A 27140-nucleotide genomic window follows, 5' to 3' on the forward strand; every position below is an offset into this window, starting at 1 on the left:
CTGCAAGATTAAAAGATTCTTATATTCTAACTTATTAAATAGGGATTCCAAATGCAAACATGGAGATTGGTAAACCAGCTGACACAGGAAGTAATCGAAGGTATCTGCTTTTCTACTCAAGAGAAAAAAAATTTTAAACGTTTTAATGATACAGATACTAAAAACCAGAATGAATATTAATGCTTATTTATTAAAATGAGAAGGGGGAGAGAAAACAAGTTCATTTAGCATGCCTAAAATCCCTAGGACAGATTTTTTTTCTTTGGTCATAGAAAAAAAACTAGTCTGCAAAATAATAATTCTCACTTTTTAAGAATTTCTTTAACCTATTATGTAAAATATGTGTTAATAAGGAAGTCAAACTATTACCCAGTATTTACCTTTCAGCTAAATTCAAATTATTCTCAGAATTCTGAGGTTTACCAGTACATCTATTAGGGTATTTTTCAAATAACAAATAGGGTGTTGGGCAAAAACTGAAAATCTGAAATCAAATTTTCCTAAAAATAACAGAAAGTCCAGAGGGAAGGTAGGTTTCAGAACTGGTTAGCAATAATGACAACATTAACAATAGCAAAAACTAGTTGCCAAGTACATTAAATGTATTTAAAGTATATTCACCCATTTAATTTTAGCCACAATTCTCTAAGAGTTATCCCCATTTTACAGATGAGGAAACAGAAGTTCAGAGAGGTTATGTGACTAAACTTAGCCAGCGTACAACAGTTTAATACGTAGCAAAGCTGTCATTCAAGTATCCACAGTATAATCCAGAGCCCCCTTCTGAGCCCACTGACTCTTCATAGTTGCTTAGTCTACAGCTCCTTTCTCTCCAATTTTGTTGGCTCTGCACTTTTTCACAGCAAGCTTGAAGCTCAGGTTTGCTCTCTTCAGTGATATTATGGCTAGGAGCTCCTAGGGCTATGCTACATTAGTCTCATGGAAAAGAAGAGAGAGCAAGTATTTCCACCAACAAAAGCCAAAACTCTCACTTTAATTGGCTGTATCCTAGGTATTATCCCATTTTTGGAACCAACCACTGTAAATAACAGATGAGAAGTTGCCATAAGTTACCTACACCAGTCCTAATTCTATATGGTCAGCATGCACAAATGCTATGTTAAGTGACTAGACTGGAAAGAAAGTTTAGTACAAGCCACAATGTCCACTGTAACCAACAACACTCTATGGCAAACACAACGCAATGTAAATCATCATTTCACCTCATACTACAACTTACTAAAATTCATCAAACTTAAAATGCTATGGCATTGTATGCCATTGTTAAAGGTACTTCTAAAAACATTGTCAATTATCATTGTAAGAAGTCATAAATTGCAAAATGCATCCTAATTGCAGAGATGTTAAAATATAGGTGGAAATATTCATCTTAGAGTCAAATGATATGATAAATGCCATCAGTCATAGTCCTAAAAATCCACAACTGCTTCCCCACACATATATATAGCACAAATCTAGTCTGATTCTATATACAGGATAAAACAGAAATCAATCCTGCTGTTTGCCTAGAATATAACATGAAGAGCCACTGAAAAAGCTGTCAGAAGGAGCAGTTCTGAGTCCTTCAAATACCATATCAGGCCAGAATATGTCCGCCATATGCCAGGGCAGTATTTATGTCCTATCAGGAAGAATGTTTTAATTCCAGCTTATAGGATGTAACAGATTAGTGAGAGCCATAAAGCAAGTACTAAATAATTATACAACTAACAGAACGAGACATGTCATTAAATGACACACAAAGGTTCAAAAAAAGGAAAGAGTAATACAGTATAACCGAATTAGGGGAAATTCTGATATTAAACTGACCTCTGTGATGTCTGAGAATCTATAAAAGATAAAAAGCTGTTTAAGAGAAGGTGGCTTGCAGAGCATACTACTAGCCAAGAATTTTATTTTAACTATGGGGCACGATGGAAAATGATGCTAGCATATAATTTGGGGCAAGAGCATTTGTTAGGTATGAATGTTTTCAAGCAAAGAAATGACATAAGAGAAAGGTATGGTGGGGAGGATCCCCTAATAAGCTTAAAGGGTTTATGGAACAGGTTGGTGATTTTTCTCACTTATTGGAGTGGCCCAGAAGTCAGCTAGATATGAATCAGGAATCCAGAAGAAAGATCTGGTGTGGGAATTTTTATTTTTGAGTCATCTTTAGTAGAAGATAGTTGAAGCTACAAAGTAAGACGTTTATCTAAGAGTATTTTACATGAAGAAAGGAAAAGGACACAGAAAAATGACTGGAAGAAAAGCACCATTAGTGGGATAAGCAGACAAAGATCTCACAAAGAATAAGAAGCAGCAGCCATACAAGTAGAAAGAAAATCAGAACAGGTAAACAGTGTTTAAGAAGAAAGAAGTCAAAACTGACAAATTTTACAGCAAGATGGAAAAAGAACCAAAACACACCAACTTGCATTTAGGTTATTGGTGACCTGTCTGAAAGCAGTGTAAGTAGATGGGCAGGGATGGGGTTAGAGTAAAAATAATAAAGTCAGAAAGACTACCCTTGAGCTGAAATTAACCAGATGAATAGAGAAAGTCATCAGGTGGAAGAAAAGGAAAACAATATCTACAAAGAAATGGCTGGACCGAATTCCAAGATGTTTACCTTTAACAAAAATTAGTTGCAACAACTTTCAAATTTAACAAGCATAACTGTCATTTTATTTTTTTTTAAGCAAGATCCAGTTTATTTATTTATTTTTTTAATTAATAATAAATTTTATTTTTATATTCCCCATACAATTTCAACCCCCCCATTCTGACCCCAGTCCCTCCCCTTCTGCCCCCCAGCCCCCAAAAAGTGTCTCTGGCTTTTTGTTGATTTTGATTTTCACTTTCTTACAGTTATTCATTTTCCTGGTCCCTTATTTAAGTTTTCTAGATTCCTGCTATGAGTGATACCCATAACTGTCATTTTAAGCAAATAAATCTTTTGTTTTAATTACAATGATACCATTTTTAAGGAAAACAACAGTCAAAAATCTGGCTAGTAACTGCTCAGCAAAATTTGATGAAAAGGTAGGCAAATGCAGTCATGCCCTCTCTCTAAAAGGAGCAAGTTTATATGTACCTGTCACATAAGCTACAACTTTGCCACATTCTGGTCATGCTGACTGGAGTCAATTAACTTCAATCTTAAACTTTATTTCAACTCAGTTCTTTCCTTAAAAGAGACTTAATATTTCATTAACAAGTCATTTAAAAACACAAAATTCTCTTCACTTAATGGAATTGAGAAAATTAGTTCCTAAAAACCCACCTTTCTGGCAGCAGTACATACATGCGTATTTTTTTACCTCAATACAATGCAGTTGAGACACATGAGTAATAGAAAAGTTTTGTCAAACTCAGATTGGACTACAAGTGTGAAAGTACTGCCTCTCTTAGAACTTTCTCCAAGTAAATGATCAGAACCATTTATTACCAAATGCACATAGATAGCAAAACTATCAGTTAATTGACACCCTACAAAAAAAAGACAATTTCCAATTATATCCATTCCCTCACTTTAATTACTCTGGAGAATGATTACATATTTAACTTAGCTATCTTTAAAAAATTAAGTTGCTTTAGTGAAAGTATCTTAGATAGCTAAGAAACCACACATCAATTAGAAAGTTAATCATTCCCCTTGTTCTCACAAAAAGATTTTAAAGGAGGTGTGGAAGTGGTAGCATTCGGTGCTTTTTAAAAAGTTAATGAGAGGGCATCCTGTAAGAGAGATCATTCAGGAAATATAAAGTTTATCAAAAACTGAAAATATGTAATCTACTTAGGGTCAAGAAACAGCAAGCAATTCTCTCTAATGAGTTTACTTATGTTCACTTGAAAGAAAAATTCCACTTCACTATCAGGCCTAGTATCCAAAATGCCATGAGGCTTCACTACAGAATAAAATGACAACTTTAGACTCTTTCTTGGGATATTCCTAACAGACAAAAGGCAAACAAAATGATAACTGATAATAACCAAAGCTCAAATTTAACTCAAACGTGTTACAAATTGAAATATAAATAAGAAAAGTATTCTATAACCAAATCCAAGATATGACCAATCAGCAATAATGTGCTATAATTGCAGCATACATTTCCCGCACCCTACATTCATTAATAATAAAGCAATTTATTTCTAGAGATGAGTACTCCCCCACATCATTGTAATTAATTTACATCAAATGTAAATTCATTATGGTTGTATGTACGCAAATGTGTTATTTAGCATTTAGTGTTAGAGGTGACTTTCAAAGCATAGATATAACCACTATATCTTCCAGTCTCCCTGGCCTTCCTGAATGCTATTTTACACAAATTATATGCCACTCTTCCACTGCCTTCCATAATTCTATTAGTAACTCTTAAAATACCAATTTCAGTTTCCCACACACTTCTCTCAGGATAATTCAGCCCACACAATAAAATGGTAATGTGTCCCAGTCATATTTTAAAACCTCATTTAATTAAATGAGATCAAGTAAGACATATGAAAGAAGATTTTACACAAAGTCTGCCACATAACAACATGTTTAATAAACACTTGGCATCCAAGTTCAGCACAACCCCTTCGGCACCAAAACAATACGAACAAGAAGTTTCACGTTTAACGTTACATTAGACCAACACCATATCACCAGCATCAGGGTAAATGGAACACATAAAGAATGAGATTGGAAGAAATAAAACTATTCAATCTCACTGCATAATTGCAAAAGAGACACAAGAGTAATGTAAAAGGTTTAAAGGTTCATTCCCCCTTCAGTTATCCTTTGTATTATTCTGCTAAAGGAAAATAAAAAGGGCACCCACTTACTTGGTTTTGGCTGCCAAAGAGCAAACTATTTTCTTTCTTTCTTTTTCTTTCTACTGAGGTATTAAATAGAGCACCATGTATGATTCAGAGGTTCAGACTGCTGAAAATGTTATCACACCAAACCCCTCCAGCAGGTCCCTCCACCACTGTGTCTTGCCTGAACATTATTACTATGGTGTTCTAGTGGTGACTTCCTATTTCCCTAATTTCTTCTATATTTATAATTCAAATTCTACTGTAACCCTCCTCCTTTATTCATTTAACTGTATACTTATATCAGTATGGCCCCATCAATATTTACTATGCTCTGAGTTATAAGCCAAAATTATTGACATTTTATTGGTAAAATTGTTAGAGCTTTGATCATTAAGAGCTTTCTCAGGTTGGTTCTTGTGTCTCCCAACATACCTCCCCCTTTTTAAATTGTTTTAAATTTTTTTTAAAGATTTATGTATCTATTTATACAAGCACTGAGTACAGTCAGAAGCGCGGGAGGGTGAGAGGATTCACCAGAGACAGCGTGGGGAACAGAACAGGCAGACTGACGAAATACACTGCTGAGGGGAGCAGCTGGCGCGACAGGAGAGGTCTGCCACACTATGTGGGACCCTCGCTGTCCGGCTGGGATGGAACCGGGCGCTGCAGAGACTGCGGATAGCTTCACAGCGCTGCGCTCAACTCCCTGTGCCACCAGGGGAGGACCCCTCCCCCTCTTTTTAAAAGCAATTTCTAAGTTCTGGCACCAGAAGATGCTCCGAGTCCATCTTATATTTTCTCATACCCTATCGTAGAATTAATCACTTCCCAAAAAACTTGGTTCCTTTTATTGGAGAATGATATTTAGAAAACAAGATATAGGAACCAGGTGTGCTCATTACCATTCTTAAGTTATTTCCTTTAAAATATATATTAGAGGGCCTCCCCGGTGGCGCAGCGGTTGAGCGCTGGGTTGTGACGCTGCCTGCAGCCTCTGCACCGCCGGTTAGATCCCCAGCTGCTCCCCAGCCACCGGAGGAGGGCCCCACATGGCGTGCAGACCTCTCCTGCCGCCTGCTGCTCCCCTCAGCAGTGTACTTCGGCCCTTCTGCCTGCTCTGCTCCCCGCTCTGGCTCTGGTGAATTCTCTCACACTCTCACGCTTCTAACTGTACCCAGTGCTTGTATAAATAAAGAAACAAACAAACAAACAAATAAATAAATAAATAAATTATATATATATATATATATATATATATATATATATTAGAAATCTAAGCACTATTTTCTAATAGGTAAAACCTGGAAACAACCCAAATGCCCAAAATAGATGACTAGATCAAGAAGATGTGGTACATATACACTGTGGAATATTACTCAGCAATCAAAAAGATAAAACTCATGCCATTCACAGCAATGTGAATGAAGCTAGAAGGAATTATGCTCAGTGAAATAAGCCAGAAAGAAAAAGAAAAATATTGGATGGTTTCACTTACAGCAGGAATATAGGAAAACCAAGTAAGACATCAGTATAAAAAAAAATAATAACAGTACAAAACACAACAAAGCAAAACCAGACAATTATAAACCAGAGACATACTGCAGGAGAGGAGGAGGGAGAGGGATCAGAGGGAGGGAGGGAGAAACACAGGGGACTGAGGTGATGGTGTATGGGTGCCTTGGTGAAGGAAACTCTATGGGGACTACGTCTGAGGTGGGGAAGCAAATACTGTCTAAAAATGAACAATGATGTTAAAAATAAAAAAAAAAGAAAAAGAAATCTAAGTAGACTGCAGAGACTATGCTCTCCCTTGGGATGGTGGTGAAGCTGCAGCTTTTACTTCTAACACTAACGCTTCTTTCATCCGATGTCCCCACAAGCTGGATTTTAAAAAAAGGAATTCCCTTCTGGTTGTTTTAACAAAAGTTGTTGGACAAATGTTGAGCGTGCATTTCCAAGCACTTCAACATTCTAAGCAACTTATGCTTTGGCTGATAGGAAATTGCTTTTCCAAGCAGGTCACATTGCCACCTCCTGCTCACTCAGCCCCAGCTCTGCTGGGCTATCCTGTAGTGGCAGCAGGTCCAGGACAGGTCACCACTGGGGAGACGGTGTTACAAGGAGCCCTCCAGGAAATGACACAAACATGTTTGGTAAGCCAGACACCAGTGGCACCTGATCAAAGAGTTTCCAAGAAACTGAAAAAGGGCACCCATTACATACCTTAGGTTATAGGATGGCTAGCTATACCTTGATATATAAGGAAAAACAAGAACCTGCAGAGAGACACATTAGCACTTGCTTACTGGGACAGATACTGCTGGGCACTGGTAAAATTTCAGCTAGACTAGACAAAATATCCAGAGTCATATCTAAGTTCCAGGCCCACCTAAAGATGTGTGGCCATTCCGACATTCTAAATTTCTGTCCACACATTGCATACACAGTGCCCCGCACTTTGGATTCTGATGTTCACAAATTCTCCAGCTTTCAAGAGCATTTGGTATTGTCCAAATTCATAAGATGGCTCTATTTTCAAATGATGCATACACATTTGAGCATTATATTTCTCATATCCCTTCTCCCAAGTACTATTTTTTTCTGTTTAGTAAGATTTTTGTTTTGAAATTTTCCTTTCATATGAACATTCAGCAGAAAAATACTTACTTCTTGACAGTTACCTATTAACCAAAAAACTTTTAACTTTTAGTTTTAAAGATAAGCCTGCAAAGTTGTTTTCATAATTGCCATGACATTTTGGTTCTATTAAGTTTTGGTTTCTATTTTTTCAGTTAAGACCATTAAATTTGATTTTTTTTTTTTTTTTTTTTTTTTGCTCAGAAAAATAACATGACAAAACCAAAAAAAAAAATAACAGAACTGCAAGTTTCTGACTTCTTTGGAACTCATTGCATAGCTTAGGTTACAGGATGGCTAACTACCTGATATAAAAGGAGAAACAAGAAACTGCAGAGAGACACATTAGCACTTGCTTAGCCAGGACATACTGCTGGGCACTGGTAAAAATTTCAGCTAGACTAGACAAAATTGATGGCTGCTAAGTATGGACAGGCAAGACAATGAGAAGCTCCTGAAGGCTGCAGATATAGTGGCAGTTGGTATCCACCTGCAGGCTTTTTCTCTGCAAACCCTGCCATGTGCTTCCGAAAAAGGAAGGGAAGATTCCTGGGAAAGTGTTCTTTGGTTGTACAGGGCCTCGGAGAAGAGCAGCAACTACAGATGGAGCAAGAAATTCTGTCAGCCCCTTCTTCCCCTTCTCCTCTTCTGAATGAAAGCAGTGGGAAGGGCAAATAATAGACAGACAGACAGACAGATAGTACATAAATACATAGATACATAGACAGACAGACTCACTCACTCACTCATTGTTGCCTTCAGAGCACCAATAAAACTCACTGCATGGGGAGAAGGAACAGAATTGAGCTTACGCTTGGATGGCATATTGGATTAACAGCCACAGTTGGGGAAGGGGAAGGAGCACTCAGAAGGCCACATCTCTGAGATCAGGAATACATACAGTGACTACCTAAGATTGATGTTTAATGCGAACAACAGAAAATCCCTATTTTTATCTTCTATTATCAGAATGGTAAATAAGAAGTCACAGTGGGGCCTCCACAGTGGTGCAGCGGTTGAGCGCTGGGTTTCGAAGCTGCCAGCAGCCTCTGCAGCACCGGTTCGATCCCCGGCTGCTCCCCGGCCACAGGAGGAGGGTCCCACATGGCGCTCAGACCTCTCCTGCCAACCGCTGCTCCCCTCAGCAGTGTACTTCATCAGTCTGCCTGCTCTGCTCCCCGCTCTGGCTCTGGTGAATTCTCTCACCCTCCTGCGCTTCTGACTGTACCCAGTGCTTGTAGAAATAAATGTTTAAAAAAAAAAAAAAAGTCACAGTTGAATACTGTTGGGAAAGTTGCCAGTTCACTCAGACAGACCCTCTCTGAAGCACAGAAGAAAGGGACAACCTACCGCTGGAAGTATAGCAAATACTGTGACGAAGGCTCGGCAAACCAGTCCCCATTCTAAACACAAATTACAAGGAATTTGAAGAATGGTGCACTGAGGGTAATTATATCCATAATAAACCTCAAACCCTGCCTGGCTTATAAATAGATTAACTTAAATTCCCATACTAAAGATTTAACAAAAAAAAGGTATGTCCATTTCTAGGCATAAAAACTATTACCACAACAATTGTTTTAATTATTACTTTCCTGCATAGGCGGTCAAATCTGCAACAAAAAAAATAAGGCAAAAGAAAAAGCCCAAGAAGCCACCCATCATATTACCAAGAGACAAAGCAATCAACACAATCAGATTCGGATATGATACAGATATTGGAATCATCTGACAGAGAATTTTAAAAAAAGTTCTAATGAAAAAAAGTTAACAGCATGGTAAATCAGATGAGCAGAAAGATAGAAATTATAAGAAAGAATTAGATAGAAATACCACAAATGAGAAAAGACAGCAGAAATAAAGAATACTTTCAGTAGACTTATCAACTGTCTTGGCCCAGCCAAGGAAAGAATCAATGAACATGAGAACAGGTGAATAGAAATCACCGGGGAAAAAAATTGGAAAAGATTTAAAAAAAAAAAAAGAATAGGAAAGAAACAGAACAGAACATGTAAGAGCAATGGAACAATATCAAAGGATTTAATTGGAATACTTATAAATCACTAAAAAATTAAACTGAAAAGGCAAAATTATAGGGGAAAGTGAATCGGGAACACTCTAACATTGTGGGATCAAACATTTTAAGATGTTAGTTGCATCCCAGAGCATAAAAACCTTTTCACTTCTCATTAGGCTAAGACAAACACATGTGAAAAATGGCACATAGTGAGTTGTCAACTAACAAAAAAGTTTCAACTTTTTCTTTATTCTGTAAAAAAAAAAAAGAATGAGTGAATTATTATATGTAGGACTTGTGGTTTTGAAGAAAACCTGTTAGATTTTGTTTCCAAGGCAGTAGACATTCAGACTTGCTACGGTCATTGCAGCTTTGTCACAAAACCAAAGCCCGTGCACTTGTGGTGTTGAAATCTCAAGTTGCTTTCACATTAGTAACTTCATCAAAGGGGCCAAACATCTGCCAAAGAAGTCCCTCATCAGCACCGAACCAAGGCTGTAGATAAAGGTGCACCAGCCTGAAGAAGTGTTGCCCAGGACACTGACATCAGAAAGCCACTCATGTGTTCTACACCTCTAGGGGAGAACCTGATCTCTGTACCTGGTGGTAAACCAGGCCTCTAAACTATCTAGCAGGCGAGTGGTACAGTTGAAAAAGCAGCATGTTTTTGAAATGGCTGCAAACTTCACTGTGGGCTTGGAGGAACCCGGGGATTTAAGACCACTGAATTGGTAATTACCTATTCTGCCTTCGACCCTTTGTCAAAAATGGATAAATATAACCCCTTTGGCCAAACCTGTGGTCTGATCCACAAGGACCTCACAGTTGAGGATTCACCTGAACTTGAGAACATGTCTTCCACATCCTTCTGAGTCATCGTCCTCAGGAGCTCACTGATGTACAAGCATCTTTGATGACCTCTGAGCTCGGGCGAGCATATGCCATCTCAATGGTTTTGGACTGGGAGCTGCAGACCACTCATCCTGTTTATCACTCTCTCAGCATCCTTCGCAGTCAGGGAGTTCACAAAGTCATCACCAAGCTGTGTCCTGCTACTTTATCCCAAATAATTTAAACCAATGATGCTGAAGCAGAGTTCATAACACCATAGGTGATATTCTGTGGGAGGTTGTTGGCAAGATCATCCAAGATCATCCCTGTAGTCTTCCACAGGTACATTAAGATACTGTATTTTTTTTTTTTTTTTTTTTTTTTTCCAAAAACTTGGATATGGGCAGGTGGGCAGACTGGCAGGCAGCATTGTACTAACAGCTCCACTTGGGCACAGTAGCAGTGGTAGAGGCCAGTTTTGTCATGTTTTAATAGTACATAAAGTACTTTAGTTTCTGTTAAAGTCTGAATTTGTTTGCTAAAAGATAAGGAGAGCATGAAACCAAGTTTAAAGCTTAATAAAAAATCAACTTAAAAGCAACATTCCAAATGCTAAATTAAGATACTGTAATGTAATTTTCAATCTTACAACCTAATTAGAGTTTTGGCTAGTTCATCAATGTGCTTTTTTTTTTTTCCCAGCTGTTACTCTATTAAGAAAAGTATCATTATTTCCCTAACAATAAAATAAAATCAAAATTAAGTTGCAGTAATGCATTTAGACATAAACTACACTGAGAATTCATCCTCATAAAAAACGTGTAACAGCTGATAATGATATTTTAAAAGCATTTACTTTACATTTGGCAGAAAGTTGTGAGGACACTAATTACATATTCATAGTTCCCATAATTTTGTTTTACAAAATATTTCCTCAAATCTCTTGGGAGATTACTAGAGGGTTAAAAGCTGTCTTTAAGATCAAAGATCAAATGGGGAAAAAAAAAAAAACTGTAATTCTCTATAGCAGATCATTGATCTTTCCCATCTGCTATGCAAAAAGGAGGTGGATGTTAAGTTTGAAAAAAGAAAACCTTTTTAACTAAAAATGACAGTAAACTGATTCTGGCAAACGTTCAGAGGAAATTTTTCTATACGCAATCCAACTCCCTTCTGCTAAAATATAAATAATGTCAACAATAGGAACATAAAATCAGGTCAGTAAAGTACTGTCTCTTATTTATATCTTTCTTCTGCAAATATATCACATGATCAGATTTCTATTATAAAACAAAACAAAGTAAATGAATTTTCAGCCATCAAGAGAACTTTATAAGCACAAGCTATGGATGAGTGATGAGAGACAGCTGGAGCAAGACACTGAAAAATGTAGTTAGTTCAGGCCCAGAGAAATTACTTTCCTGGGATAGGCCAACAATTCTTGAGTTTCCTTGGGTTTTCCTTTGTGTAAAAGCCTAGAAGCCCTGTCCTGTATCTTCACCTTGAAAGCAATCAAGTGATTCCTAGAAGACAAATAATACAGCATATTTTTTTAGAAAAGAAGAAGTACTTTTTGCCTCTTGACACAAATGTTCATAAGCATAGCCACCATTACAGTCTTTGGTATCCATCAAGTGTTCTAGAACGGAGTATGGTTCTTTGCTAAGTATGTCATCAGCTTCTCTCTTTCCACAATCACTGAAGAGTACACTTAAAACAGGTAAATTTCATGACATTTAGCTAAAAATTTAACTAAACTCGTTTAAGAAAAAATTACTGGGTCCAATGATACTAAACCAATGAGTGAATCTACAAATAGTTTCCATTCCAATATACAAGTTGTATAATTCCATCTCCAAAAAGATGGAGTGGTAGAAATAGACTTTCTGACAAATGATACTGGGACAACAGGATATCTACAGGAAAAATAACTCAAAACAAACCAAAAACCTAAATTCAAGGGCTTAGGCGCTTAGAAGGAAACATAGGTATAAATTTCTGCGACCTTGTATTAAACAACAGTTTTTTTCAAATAGGAATTTTTATTTGTTACTGAAATAATATGTTAGTACTACAAATAATTTGTTACCTAATTAATGACCTAAATTGAGAAAAATAGAGATAACTATATAAGATAGTTGAAGTCAGGGGTAAAAAAACATAGAAAACACATAGTTTTTATATTTAACTACTTTTTTTCTTGATGAAATAACAATTTGTTATGTAGATAATTAGTAGTATCTAGGTAACTGATTAATTAGAGATACTATAAATAATCAAATGCAAGGAGCTAACCTCATTTTCATTTCAGATTAATTTTTTATTTATTGTTGGAATTATGTATTACTATAGCTAATTAGTGGTAAATAAGTAACAACTTACAAAGAGAAAACTAGAGATTACTAAATTATTTAGTTGAACTTGGAAGTAGAAAAACATATATTTGTTTTTTAAACTCATCATAATATAACTGTACCTAACCAAATTACCAAAATCCTCAATATTCAGATTAAGCACCAAAAGTAAAGATAATTTAAAAAAATGAGTTGCGCTTCAACAAAATTTAAAACGTTTGTGCATCAAAATAGTAGTATCAAAGGATACGATTCAAAAAATGAAAAGAACCCACAGTCTGAGAGAAAATATATGTAAATTATATACACGGGATAAGCGTCTAGTATCCAGAATATATAAAAAACTCTTATAACTCAACAACAAAGAGACAAAAACCCAATTTTAAGATAGACAAAAGATTTGAACATTTCTCCAAAGGATATTTTTTAAAAATGGGCAATAAGCACATGAAATGATGTTCAACATCACGTATCATTAGGGAAATACAAATCAAAACCACAATGAAAACCACTTTATGAGTTTGTACTAGGATGATTATAATAATTTTTAATGGAAATAACAAATGTTGTTTGAGGTTATGGACAAATAGAGACCCTCATATATTGCCAATATAAAATTGTACAGCTGTTGTGGAAAACAGTTTGGCAGTTCTTCAAAAAGATAGAGACAAAGTGACTATATGACCCAGTAATTACACTTCTAGGTATATCCGCAAGAGAGATAAAAACATATTCACACAAAAATATGTTCACAAATGATCATAGTAACATTATTCAAAGTTGGAAAGGGGGGAGGGAGGAAACCAAATGTCCATCAACTACATCAGAAAATGAGTTTAAAAAAAAAAAACTGATGATATATTCGTATAGTCATAAAAAGTCCTACACTCAAAAAAATCCTGCTACAACATGGAGGAACTTAAAAAACGGTATGCAAACTGAGAGAAATCAGTCACAAAAAGACCACACATTGAGTAATTACATTTAAAGAAACTGACCAGAATAGACAATCCATACAGAAAACACATTAGTAGTTGCCAGTGTGTGAAGAAGGGGAGAACTGGGATACAGGGTTTCTTTTGAGAGTGATGAAAATGTTCTACAATTATGCTGACACTTGCATAACACTAAATGTGCTAAAAGCCCAACTGCACACTTTAAAATGGCTAAAATGGTGAATTTTATGTTATGTGAATTTTTCTCTCTAAAACAAAATGCAGAATTCCAGTAAAATCCCTGTGTCAGGAGTTGAAAAGCTAACCTTAAATTACCTGTACAGTATGGAAGTTCATGTGTTTATTAATAGAACAGATGTGTTTGGATAGCCAATAGTGACCATAATGAGAAGCACCTATCAGTCCCACGTGTAGACAGAGGAAGGTAGGGTCATTAAATGAGCAACAACTGAATTTTGACTTCTCACATAGCCAGCTGCAACTCATTAGTGGGTTAGAAAATCATTTTAATAAGCTATAACCAGCATTTTGTAAATAAATTAAATGAACTAAAGATAAATGGAAATATGTATATATCGCAGGCCACAGGCAATAAGATATTATTTACTGATTTCAGGTATAAGTATGTTTGAGTTTGTACTAAGGCAAGATGTAAAATATATTTTTGTGAATTCTAGTCCAAAAACAATCTGAAGTCTCTGCTATAGACCATAAAAAATAAATAGATATAAAATAATTAAATTCTTCAGAAGTAGGATAAAATCTACATATTTATTAGCTCACATATATTTAAAAATAAAGATGCATTATATAAGACACCTACAGAGTACTGCAATTAAAAATTATTCATATAACTATTATTTGCCTATTAACTTCCTATTTTTGGAAAACCGAAAAGCTTAAAAACCAAATGATTTCTATGGTTGGATTGTATCATCAAAGCCCATAATTTTGCTTTACAAGTGGAAAAAAAAATTACTATTTTAGTGCCCCTTTTGGGAGAGTTAATTACTCCAACTTATCACATTCATTTGTTAAATATTTATTGTAATCCTAACTCTGAAGATAATTCTGTATGTTTTCCTTCTTCATGGACATGAAATGAATATTTGGATGATACAGAAAAAAACTGGCAATCCTCCATGTTTCCCAAACACAAGTCTCCTACTCAACAGAAGGCATTAAATACTCAAAAAATTTTCTCTCAAATGTTCACAAATAGTGCTTTTGTTGCTTCTCATAGAAATCTCTCATAAAAGATAATTCACAAAACTAAGGCTACATTTCATAATTATTTACTTATGTGCACTTCAACTAAAAATTCTATTTAAAAGTCTATTTTATTTAATAAATTGAAGACAGTATTTACTACAGATGTAACATAAATTCAATTCTATTTCAAAACCCAATTTTTCATTCATAAATAAAAGAGGAATGTTTTGTGACATGTATCTCAAATAATTTAAAATGCAGAAGTAAAAATAGACATTATTACATAAGCAATCTGTAATACTTTCAACACATAAGGAAGGAGGCATATGGGGTGCTGGTGACACTGTGATATCCAATGTATAAAAATTCAGAAGTATGTTATCATATATAATAGCTCAATAGAAAGTTTGTAAAGAACTGATAAGTTAATAAACAAATACCTTCTGTGGATATTTGAGTCTTTGCTATAGTTTTGTTTTTTTTCAGTGAGTTTATTTTCTAATTCTCAATTTTTACAGCTCCTCATCTGTAAAGGGAACTTTTCTGGCTGCATGGTTTTATTCAGCAAATCATCTCTTACAAATGACACATGGCAGTTTTGGCATACTTCATATTTCTACATCCCGCTTGAAAATCATCCATATGTTTCATTAGTGGCAAAAAAATACAATAAAAAGTCTATAAATTTGATTAAAAAAATTAAAACAATCTACATAAATCTAAAAAAGAAGAGCACCCACTACTTGTAAGCAGTCTATGGGAAGTACATAGAAAACAAAAGATATCTTTCACACAGTGAGTTAACTGATAGCTAAAGCCTGAATATGTTAAGGTTGGTTGTAAGTCACAATCTCTAATAAGACCAATCTGCAGTAAAATTTTTAGAACAGAAAAATGGTCCATAGAATGAGAGCTGAGAAACATTTGCAACAATAGCACAGTATAAGAAATTAAACATGTTACCCCCCAAAAATGATAGTGGTTAAGCTGAAAAATGCTGGATTAAAGAGAAAATAGCTTTTCTTGGGGAAATTTTCACATGTCCTTTAATAAGCTAGTGCTCATTGGGAATCTCCAAAAAAAAGACTTTGGAAGGTTTATGAAATCTGATCCAATAATCACTGAAAATAAATCTAATTGTAACCAGACCCGGGTAGCACCCAGAGGCCATGGGCAAGGCAGCTTTTTGGGACCTGAGGCAAGCTGGTTTCAGCCCACAGCCTACAAGTGTTTCTCTTCTCCACCCCCAGCCATGGTTCCCTGTATCCAACAGGCCCTAAAGCCTGCCCCAATCTGAGTGCTGGCAGGAATGAGTGGGAGCCAGGTTTTTCCCCCTCTTATATCTGGCTTAGAATCCTAAGTGGATATGTACCACATCTTCTTGATCAGCATTCAAAAAAGATAAACACATGCAATTTGCAGCAACATGGATGGCACTGGAAGGGATCATGCTCAGCGAAATAAGCCAGAAAGAAAAAGAAAAATACCGGATGGTCTCACTCATAGCAGGAATCTAGAAACCTTAAATAAGAGACCAGGAAAAAGAATAACTGTAAGAAAGTAAAAATCACAAACAAACAACTATGAACCAGAGACACTCTATGGGGGGGTGGGGGTCAGGGAAAGGAGGGATTGGGGTCAAAATAAGGGGGTTGCAATTGTATGGGAAATATAAAAATAAAATTTAAATTAAAAAAAAAATCCTAAGTGGACCAATCATATTTGAGATAAACGGACCAATCAGATTCAAGCTAAATGGACCAATCAGGTTTAAGCTCTCCAGATGTCACTCAACCTTGAGTTAATTTATTCAGATTGAAAATGAAAAACAAGTTGATTGGTGCTAAGCTGTCCAATCAGACATTCAGGTTTGAAAATGATACACTAAGGCTTATAGTGTGAGGGACCCTGAGGAGGATATAAGGCAAAGCAATAATCTCCAAAGAGAGAGGAGTCAGTCAGTCAGTCAGCTAGCCAGCCAGCCAGCCAACAGCCAGCCTTCGAAGATAGAAAGATTCATGGAATCACCTTTGAAGACGAAGCATTTATCATACAACTTTCAAAGAAGCAGCAGTCAGCTGCCAGTCTCTGAAGAGAGAAGAACCAGTCAGCAACCAGTCTCCAAAGAAAGGATTCATCAGACCACCTTTGAAGAAGTAGGGTTCAGAAAAAGCCTCTGAAGAGAGAGAAGCATGGAGCAGTCGACCTCCATAAGATTCACTAGACCTCCATAGACTTCTAGACCTCCAGACCTCCATAGATCTTCACCAAGACTCAGCCACCGTACCTGCCTCAGGCCCTATCTTTGACATCACCCGCAAGGGGCACTGTAGGCCTCTGCATGGTGTCTCAAAGAGCTGTTCCGTGTTGGTGTATGACAACAGCTCAAAAAGAGCTGATCACAGCCTCTGGTTCTCCAGCACCACTTCCCGGTACCATAGAGTCTGTAGCCATCTGGTCTGGCTTCTGGTCCAGTATCTGGCCCAGACTTCAGATTGCTGCTGTGGACTGCTGCAGTAACATCTCATCTTCCACAAGTGGCCTTTGTTTGGGACTTCTGGACACTGGTCACTATCTGGGGTGAGACAGCCTGCCACTTGTGGTCTTAGAAACTCTTTCCTTTTCCCCAATTTTCCTTTTCCCCTTTTCCTTTTGTCTGTTAAACAAACCCTGTTATTGTTGAACCCTGAGCCTACTGGTCTTACAATTATGCATGCGGGTGAGAAGCAACTAACAATGACCTGACCCACCCCTTGGCACTGTCCTTTGACCCTGTTGTAGCACTAGTCTAAGTACTCTTTAGCACTGTTTTATAATCAGTATTTTTCAAATTTGCCTGTTTATAAGAGTCATAGTGGGGAGTTTGTCAAATACACTGCTATCCAGATATGGAGACTTTGACAAGAAATCTTACTCCATGTAAGTCTTACGATTCATTAAGTTTAGGAAACACTGTTATAGTCATTAAGGGCATCCAACTAAAATCTAAAACAATATATACACATAAACATTGACCATCACACATACATGCAACCAAACTACATACATACACACACACATGCACACACAGAAAACAACAAATGTTGGCAAGGGTATGGAAAAATTGGAACCCTTTTCTTGGTTGGAACGTAAAGGATAGCCACTTTGGAAAATAGTATGGCGTTTCCTCCAAAAACTAAAAATAAAACTTCCATATGATCCAACAATTACATTTCTGGATATATTTACCAAAAAAAATTAAAGCAGGGTTTCAAGCAAGTATTTGTACACCCAAGTGCATGATACACAAAACCAAAGGTTAAACCAACCCAAAAGTCCATCTGCGGATGAATGAATAAAAATGTTGTCTATATATAATAGAATATCATTTAGTCTTTTAAAAAAAAGGAAGGGAATTATGTCACATGCTACAACATGGATGGATGATCCTTGAAGACATTATGCTAAGTAAAATAAGCCAGTCACAAAAGGGCAAATAAAATTATTACACTTATACAAGTACTAGAAAAGTCAAATTTGGTGTAGAGTTACTGTCAATGATTACAAAGTTTTAGGTTTGCAAGATAAAAATAATTCTGGAATTGGTTGGTGGTGATGACTACACAACAGTATGAATATACTTTACTACCATTGAACTATGTACTTATAAATGGTTAAGACGATAAATTTCATGTTATGTGTATTTTACCACAATTACCAAGAAGGGGAAAAAAGAGATGATTTTAATTATCTGGGTATATAGCTGGAGTTAGAGGTAGAGGCAGCCTACGGCCTCCTGACTGACATACCCTTCCTTCCACTAAGGACAAACAGCCAGGTATGGTTCCACATAGAAAGTGATAGGTCCAGTATATCTAGAGAAGATTTCATTTTCCCCAGTTCTGCTAATTTGGAATTTATAATGACCCAAGAAAAAACTTCAAATGACCCAAATTATCTAACTATAAAAATATTGTTTACTGATAATCATAGAATGTATGTAATCGCTTAAGAATTCAAACTTCTTACATAGCTCACCATATTTATATATTCCTAGTCTCTGAGTCTACAACTATGATTTTTTAAGTTACATAGTGAAGAAAATAAGTGAAATATTATCAAAAATTTAAACTCCCCACACATTTTTTAAGTTATCCCAACAGTAGTTCTCCAGTTAATACCGTCTAGGTCATATTTTGTTAGATACACTATCAAACGCTAAAAATAAAACCACTATTTTATAAATTCTAAAACACAGAATATCTTGACATGATTATTATTAGGTTCTTTTTATGTTTCACCATGGCAATCAACCAGGAATTTATTTTCTTGTAACCTAAATGTAATATACAAGAATCATTTCATATCAGGAAAAAATGAATTCAGAAGCTTTCAAAACATCAAAATAGATTTTAAGGCAGGTTTATGATGATCAGTCATCCTGTGATTCTGCATTTTTCATCAATACTACCAATGCCCCAATCACCAAATTTCACCTGCATATCCTGCAAAGCAAACTGATTACATCCCTAAACAGGGTGTCCTCAATTTACCTATTGAGTCTAAAAAGTTAAACACTATTTTGGGAGGCAGTTATGATGACTTACAACAGCATTTATTTCTTTTGCTCAGATAATTAGTCATGCTGATGAGGTGTATTTTCTTATTAAAATAATGAGGAAAACAGAAAGAAGAAAATAATGTCATTGCCCAGAAAGACACCATTGTTAAACCAATACACACACACACACACACACACACACAAAATATGTACACAATTTTACTTTTCAAGTTCTGGGATACCATCTTCCAATTTACTTTTATCACTTAATGTAATAAATATCTTTAAAAGTAATGATAAAAGACATTTATCACATGTGATATTTGCCAAGCACTAAAAATTGAGTATTTAGTTTTTGCCAAGAACCTACTTTCTACAGCTTCTTTCATTCTTACAAAAAAAGAAAACTTTGAGGAAGTTCATGCTCCTTCTGCTGAAAAACAAACTGGTAGTATATGTAATTGTCTTTAGGGCAAGTAATAAGAAAACTTATTTTTCATTATAAAGTCAAATTCATACAAGCCTTTTCAGGCAAAAATTTAGTGATACAGTGTAGGGTAAAGAAAATGTCAGGCTTTTCTGCCCTCCCGCCATCAGGACAGATGATGGATCCTTGCGGTCCTGAATGCATGCCTAATGGCAGGCACCTGGAATAGGGTGTGGGCATAGGTAGATGGGAATTCACCTGGGCTAAGACTGTGCTTTTAAGGGCGGGGTCACAGGGACGCCAGCAGAAGCCAAAAGAGAAGCTGAGAAAGAAGCCGAAGAGAAGCCAAGAGAGAAGCAAAGAAGCAGAAGCAGAGAACGCCAGAGAGCCCAGAGAGAGTGCGGATTTGCTGGGGGCTGGGAGGACTGCCAGCCTCCCGGCCCCCCAGCACCCCTGCCTGCTGTGTACCTGGTAATCCCAATAAAAGCCTGCAAAACCACTGAGGACTCTGACTCCTTTCCCCGGTCTGCATGGGATCCTAGAAAACCTGCACTATGGTCATTCCTGCCCTTACAATTGGCATAGTCAGCAGGATGATCCATGCAGATGGGTATTGGAGCCTCCAAAGACCTGGAGGGACTAAGGAGTAACAGACCGTGTGAGCCTATGACAGCGCTGGAGGCGCCATGGCAGCACAAAGAGTGGACAAGGTCCAGGATCTACGGAATAAGACCACACATGGAGGAGGAGACGCCCCAGAGGACCAGCCAACGACACTCGAAAGGACCAGCCAATGACCCCTGAGGCAGCAGAATCGTTGGGGAGGAGAGGACCACGATTTGGAGCTCGCCAGTGCTGTAGCAGGGAGAGGCCAATGGACTTGGACTAATGGACTTGGACTGATGAACTTGGACTGACAATCCCACCAGAAGGCAGAGGAACTTTGGCAAGTTAATGTTGTTTTGGGACCCTGGGGGAGGATGCTATTGTTTGTACACCCCAGGAGATGGGAATCTGGGGGTGGCCAGTAGGCCTTAGTGGCCGAAAGCAGCCTGTGTATGCCCAGCAGCCAGGCAGAGGAGAAAAGCCAACTGAAAAGGCAAAAGCTGGTACTGATGCTAAGTTTGGGAAGCCCTGAGCGGCTGTTAAGCAGCCTGAGTATGCTGAAGACCTGTGAGTCTCGTAAAATCACCTGTGGGTGATGCCCTGCTCCTTGTCGAGTGAGGGTGAGGAGCTGAGGAACCCGTCCTTGGGGGACGGGTGGGGAACATGGCTTGGGGTGAGGCCCAAGCCAAAGAGGGGACCCAAAAGAGGCTGCATGTAGAGATTGGATCCCCGACCCATGTGCTTGTGCAGTGGGTTGGCCTGAGTGCAGGGGTCTGCGAGTCGCATTGGTGGCTATGAAGGCTAAATGTTGGAACGACTGCAGACAGAAACCCTGAGGTTGGCGATTACCATTACCCCCAACAGTATAGAATCGCCAATCCCAGAGTTGAGTGCATCCTGGGGGTAGATGCGGTGTGTGGCTTGTAGCCAAGACTACAGCCAGGGAAGGCCAGGAAGCCTGGCAGCTCCTGGTGTGTCACAGTGGATGCTGTGAGTGATTCCCCTCCCTTGTATGAGCAGTGCCTTCAGCAGCAGATTTGGTGGCTCATCTGCTGGTACCAATAATTGTCTTTTGCACTAGGTTGGGGCCATGCCTGGACTTATTTGTGTTCTGTTGTATTTTGTTGTTATATTGTGATGTATTTACTTTTGTGGGTGTAGAGGCTGGACTGGCCACAGTGCAGGTTTTCTGATCCCATGCAGACCGGGTAAAGGAGGAGTCAGAGTTCTTAGTGGGTTTTTGCAGGTCTTTTATTGGGGTTCACCAGGCATATGGCAGGCAGGGGTGCTGGCTGGCCTGCCAGCCTCCCAGCCCCCAGCAAGTCTTCACTCTATCTGAGCTCTCTGGAGTTCATTCTGCTACTTCTCGGCTTCTCTTTCAGCTTCGGCTTCGGCTTCTACTGCTGCTACTGGCATCCCCGGGACGCCGCCCCTAAAAGCACAGTCTCAGCTCAGCTGAATCCCATCTACCTATGCCCACACCCTATTCCAGGTGCCCGCCATCAGGCATGCATTCAGGACAAGGATCCATCATCTATCCTGATAGCAGAAGGGCAGAAAAGCCTGATTATTTTCTTTACCCTACAGTGGGCGATGGCTGCATTGTTTATGTTTGCTACGAAAATTGTTTGCTAGGAAAATATGAAGACTATATGGCAGAAAACCCTGAGGGGGTGGACTGTAGGGTAAAGAAAATCTCGGGCTTTTCTGCCCTCCCGCCATCAGGATAGATGATGGATCCTTACGGTCCTGAATGCATGCCTGATGGCGGGCACCTGAAGTAGGGTGTGGGCATAGGTAATGGGATTCACCTGGGCTAAGACTGTGCTTTTAAGGGCGGGGTCACAGGGACGCCAGCAGAAGCCAAAAGAGACGTTGAGAAAGAAGCCGAAGAGAAGCCAAGAGAGAAGCAAAGAAGCAGAAGCAGCAGCAGAGAACGCCAGAGGGCCCAGAGAGAGTACGGATTTGCTGGGGGCTGGGAGGACTGCCAACTTCCCAGCCCCCCAGCACCCCTGCCTGCAGTGTACCTGGTAATCCCAATAAAAGCCTGCAAAACCACTGAGGACTCTGAATCCTCCTTTCCCCGGTCTGCATGGGATCCTAGAAAACCTGCACTATGGTCATTCCTGCTCTTACATACAGAAACACTCCTCAAACCAATAAGCACATGTCTATGAAAAAAAGATGTTGTGGGTGCTATACTGAATTAAAATCAGTGTATAAGAATATTTAAGGTGAAGCCAAAAATCTTGACTAAAAGGAAAGTCTCATGTTTGACTACTATATAGGCATAGAGAAGGATAATTCAAACAACCTGCAGAAACAACTGTGAGTTTTCCTAGAAAAAGCTCACAAAATTCCATTCATAATTACAGCATTGGTGCTTTCTCATCTATGGCCATTTTTATGAATGTCATGATGTACCCCTTCCTTTGTATTTTCCTTAATAGAGGAAGAAATTCCTTAGTGAATGAAATAATACCTTTGGTGCCATGTGCTGTAACGCTATGCCTATTGCTTGATTTAAGGCCATTGGAAATTATGCACACCTGTTAGCAAATAGCAGCATGGTGCTCCAATCTGATCACATAACACAGAAGCAAATTATAGGCAACCTTCTTAATCTCTGCTTTGTGCCTCTCTACTCGGCCTGCCATTCAGAAGCACACACATATTTGCAAATATATGAGGAGGAGTTTTTTCCCAAAGACTTTGAAAGAGCTCACTGTGACATTCAGAGGAAGATCTTTAAAGAGTAATCATTGCAAGTAAAATTTATTCTAATTTGGCCCTTTGTTGGATCACATTCATGGAAGTTTGATTATTAAAATATCCAAATACCTCTAATTTAAGCTCACTTCCCTACAAGGCAAAGTCATGGTTTATAATGCCACATAATTTGTGATAACTTATGACTCCAAGTTATCTCATTTCACACTCACAAGAATCCTGTAACTACCATCAGTCCACTAATACTGACGAGCCAACAAAGGCTAATTTTAAAGGAGAAAGCTAATGTGATCACCCCTTCAGATCACTCCTTTTCCAATATCACTGGAAATTTCAAATCTTCAAGAAAATAGAAAGCATCTCAGTGGCTCAACAGAAGTACTATAACAAGAACAGCTTCTCATTTTCCCTAAATTAACAAAATTGCCATCTTAGGGTCTAAGTAACTTTTGTCTTACAGAGATATACTTTCTAAAGCCTTCTCCTCTCAAAAAGCAAAGAAGACAACCAGAAATCTAATATTCAATACATTCAATTGTGCTATGTAAAAGTGTTAATACATATAGTATAACAGGCCCATCTTAAGTTGAAAATAAGCACTTAAAAGATAGAACCAAAATGGCATAAGAAGAGGTACCCTGCTTCGCTCCTAGGAGAATCATCTGCAAGTTACCCAAGAAGGGTTCTGGACTTGGAATAAAACTGGAATACCTCTTCATTATTAAAGACCATCACAGACCACACCTTGATTCAACTTCATTCAACAAAGGTAGGTAGAGAGAGATGCCTAGAGGATATAGTCAAGGGACAGAGCCTGCCATGCAAATATCAGAACTATACTTTCCCAGCTTTTGTAAGGGGAAAGTTGAGTGGTGTGGAGAAGCTGGGGTGTGACCAGCGGACTGGGTCCCCAATGGAAAGAACAAGGACAGTGTACCTCCTTATCCCCAGCCCCAAACCTTTAACAGGCAGTGAGACTGTGAAGCTGGCTGACAGCATGGAGACTACAAAGACTCAGGCCCAGAACCCCAGAGAGGACGGCTATCAGTGGAGCACAAACATAACTGAGACAAGATCCACCAACACTCACCAGGGACTGTATCACTCAAAGCACCTCATGCAAGCCAACTCAGCTCTGCATATCAAGTCTCCCTAATGCACAACATATGGAAGTCTGAAAAGGCCAAACATCTAAAATCATATAAAGCCAGGAAAATAATTTTAAAAATATACCTGTTGGGAAAACAAAAGTTCTGCAAACCTTGAAATTACTCCTAATGACACATTTTTATTTTTTTTAAATAATAAATTTTATTTTTATATTCCCCATACAATTGCAAACCCCCTCATTCTGACCCCAATCCCTCCCCTCCCGCCCCTCACCCCTCAAAAAGTGTCTCTGGTTCATAGTTTTTTGTTGATTTTGATTTTCGCTTTCTTATAGTTATTCATTTTTCTGGTCCCTTATTTAAGTTTTCTAGATTCCTGCTATGAGTGAGACCATCCGGTATTTTTCTTTTTCTTTCTGGCTTATTTCGCTGAGCATGATCCCTTCCAGCGCCATCCATGTTGCTGCAAATTGCATGTGTTTATCTTTTTTGAATGCTGAGTAATATTCCATGGTGTATATGTACCACATCTTCTTGATCCAGTCATCTATTTTTGGGCATTTGGGCTGTTTCCAAAGCTTAGCTATTGTAAATAGTGCTGCTATAAACATAGGGGTGCAGGTGTTCTTTGGAATTGATGTTTCTGTAATGACACATTTTTAAAAACAGCAAACCCTGAAGCCGGGAACAATGTAACACATGGCACTTTGAGTTCACAAAGGACTATGTCACCACAGGGGTAGACTAACATTCCAGAATCTGAACACAAATATATAGAAGATCATTTCTTCCTATCAAAATACAACAGAAAAATATAGGGGAGGGGCCTCCCCGGTGGCGCAGCAGTTGAGCGCTGGGTTGCGAAGCTGCCCACAGCCTCTGCAGCGCTGGTTTGATTCCGGGCTGCTCCCCGGCCAACGGTGGAGGGTCCCACATGGCACGCAGACCTCTCCTGCCGCCCGCTGCTCCCCTCAGCAGTGTACTCGGTCCTTCTGCCTGCTCTGCTCCCCGCTCTGGCTCTGGTGAATTCTCTCACTCTCCTGCGCTTCTGACTGTACCTAGTGCTTGTATAAAGAAATAAAAATAAATCTTTAAAAAAAAAAAAAAAAAATATAGGGGAGGCTACCAAAGACATCTACATGCCAAAAAATTAAGTAATCTAAAACAAATGGATATGTTCTCAGAAGTATATACCCTTCTGAGACTGAACCAAGAAGAATCAGAAAACCTGAATAGAATAATTACAAGCTAGGAAATTCAAACAGTGATCACAAATCTGCCACTACCCCCCCCCCCAAAAAAAAAAAAAAAACAGGTCAAGATAGTTTTACTAGTGAATTCTACCAAGCCTTCAAAGATTAACTACTATAATACCTACCCTTAAGGTCTTCCCAAAAAGCTGAGGAAGAGGGAACTTTCCAAACACATTTATGAGGACAATATTACTGACATCAAAAAAGGACAAAAATATAATTTCCAGAATAGTGTGTGTGTGTGTGTGTGTGTGTGTGTATTATTTCTTCAGCTCTACTGAGGTATAATAGACAAATGGAAATTATATAGTCAGGCTTTACAACATGACGATTTAATATATATACACACTGTGAAATGATTATCACAATCAAGCTAATTAACACATCTATCACCTCACACACATCTTTTTTTGTGATGAGAACAGTATAATACAGTATACTTGGAATTATTAACTATAGTCACCATGTTGTACATTAGATCCCCAGAACTCATTTATGTCATAACTGAAAGCTTGTACCATTTAACCAACATTTCCCCCACCCCTCAATACCTGGCAACCACCATTTTACTCACTGGTTCTATGAGTTCAACTTTTTTATATTTTACATATAAATGACACCATACAGTATATGATGGATCTGGCTTATATCATTTCACATAACGACCTCCAAGTTGATTCATGTTATTGTAAAAGGAAGAATTTCCTTCTTTTTTATGGCTAAATAACATTTAACTGTATACACATATACACACACACACCCATACATACACACACATAAAAAGGAGGCTTATTTATATACTACATATGTGTAAATAAAATACCACTGTGTATATTTTTTAATATGTTATTGTTATAAACCTGGGATCTGTATATTTCATTTACTTAATGATGCATATCCACCAAACAATCTATTGCAATTCCTAAGTCTATTCTCATTGTTAAATCAATAAACCAAATTAAACTTACTTTTTGTCAGAAAAGCCTGACTTCATTTTTAAATTCAAATAAATGTATTAATCTGCCTTCCCTGTAAACCTCCCTACACTGTTATACACACACACATCAAGTACAAATCTAGAAATAAGACATGGAATCCTGCCATCTATTTGTTACCAAGGGAAAAAGACTGCCCCATTTAAGATTTTGACCAAAATTATACTATGAAAGGAATTTGGATTCCTTTTATAGCTTTTGCTTACTTAATTGCTCTAGCTAAGATTTCTAATACAATGCTGAATAATACTGATTGGTGGACATCCTTGACTTGTACCAGATTTCAGTGGAAAGGTTTTCAGTTTTTCACCATTCAGAATGATACTAGCTGTGGTTTTGTCACATATGGCTTTTATTATGTTAAGACACCTTATATTTATCTCCAGTTTTTCAAGGGTTTTCATAGTAAATGGATGCTGAATCTTAACAAATGCTCAGCATTCATTGACATGATCATATGGTTTTTACTTTCTTTTTTTGTTGATGTGGTGAAATTCATTGATTGATTTTCAGATGTTGAACCACCCTTGTGTTCCTGGTCAATCCCACTTGGTCATGATGTATATAATATTTTTAATGTATTGCTGGTTTCAGTTTGAGAAGAGTTTATTAAGAATTGTTGCATTGATGTTCATTAGGGAGCTTAATCTGTAGTTTCTTTTTT

General features: G+C 37.8%; 1 protein-coding gene and 1 pseudogene across 1 annotated transcript in view; both read right to left on the reverse strand.

Moving 5' to 3' along the window:
- SMYD3 (SET and MYND domain containing 3) overlaps positions 1-27140 on the reverse strand; it is a 768831-nt gene that overhangs the window by 654118 nt on the left and 87573 nt on the right. The gene's annotated exons all lie outside the window — the stretch shown is intronic.
- LOC119244131 (ELAV-like protein 1) lies at positions 9685-10528 on the reverse strand (annotated as a pseudogene).

Source organism: Talpa occidentalis, unplaced genomic scaffold (assembly GCF_014898055.3).
Source record: "Talpa occidentalis isolate TD23 unplaced genomic scaffold, MPIMG_talOcc4v2.1 talOcc4.14, whole genome shotgun sequence".
NCBI classification, from domain to species: Eukaryota; Metazoa; Chordata; class Mammalia; order Eulipotyphla; family Talpidae; genus Talpa; species Talpa occidentalis.